Consider the following 1467-nt stretch of genomic DNA (forward strand, 5'->3'; position numbering starts at 1 on the left):
ATATAAAGTTTGAAGGAACAAAAAAGATATAAAATAACTCCTTCTTTCTGCAGAAATAATAGGTTTTGCCATCCTTTTAAACTATTTTATTTAATATATCTTGTGTTTATCAATACATTCAAATATCACTTAATATTTTCACCTAGGAATCTTACTAATTTGCTTCAGGTTATTCATGTAAGACAGAAGCCTAAAAATACTAGAAAACAGTTTAAAATGGATGAACAAGACTTGGGGGATAGTGAAGATAGGCATCCAAGGAAGTTACAGATTACATAACAACATGCTTAACATAAGCCCTTAACAGTTAAGAAATTTACTTATCTGAGGCACAATAACTTAAAACCAGACATTTATTATCTCAGATACAAGAAGTCTTATAGATAGGCAGTTCCAAGACTTGTTCATTGTTTTAATTATACCAGCAGGAACACAAGCTCATTCTTCCTTTCCACTCTGCCTTCCTTCACTGCTCATTTTTATCCTCATTCTCATCATTTCGTATTATAAGATGGCTACTCTAGATCTAGATGCCGTGATGGTATTTAAAGCAAAAGTAAAGAGCATTAGTCAGGGACCTTAGTTGAAATCAACACATGTATTCCTGCTAGTTTAAGCTTGAAAATGGTTTACAACCTATTCAGCACCCCGTGAAACCATTGGAAGGATGGTGGATAAAAAAGCCTCGTCTCGCTTTCAGGAGAAAAATCCCCAAGTCCCATCATAAAACAGTGTGGAAACTTCAGCGACTGTCATTGTTTAGCACTAAATTTTAGCAACTTGTTTTCACCAAAACTTGAGCTTACATTCAATTTGGTGCACACATCATTGCAGTTTTTGCCGTTACTTTTAAAAGACAAATACTGCAATTAGTTTTGCACCAAATTAATACCACACCTGTTTCAGGAATGTCACCCTAGCCGCAGGGTGACCAATTGTTCAGGTTTGCCTGTGAGTAAGGGAGTTCCTAGGACACAAGCTTTCCGGTAGCTAAATTAAGGATTAAGATTAGTAGATTACCCTATCTTACTACCATTAGGAAGCTGCCATCATTGCCACTGATGATGTCTAAATCCAGAAACCTCAACAATCAGGCACCTGTAGCAGGGTGGAAACTCCACACAGAGCCTGTTTCCTAAACAATACTTGCTTCCAAATCATCCTCATGAGGGCATCTGATGGGGCTTAGGTTGTACGCCCAATCAGTTATAAGATCATAACTTCTATGCTAGACAATACAAAAGATGATAGATAGTTATAAATATTATAAACACCTACTTCAAAGGGTAAGGGAGCAGTGGCAGTCAGTTTGCCCCTGTCCCTTTTTGTTCTATTGGGAAACAGATTAGATTTTCCAGAAGCTCTTGCTGGGCAAAACTGGGTTACATGGCCAACTGTAGCTGCAGAGGATATTAGAAAACTAATACTGGGATTCCCAAATGCAGGGAGAAATAAGTTGAAAATTGC

Source organism: Cebus imitator, unplaced genomic scaffold, assembly GCF_001604975.1.
Source record: "Cebus imitator isolate Cc_AM_T3 unplaced genomic scaffold, Cebus_imitator-1.0 Scaffold39, whole genome shotgun sequence".
Lineage (NCBI taxonomy): Eukaryota > Metazoa > Chordata > Mammalia > Primates > Cebidae > Cebus > Cebus imitator.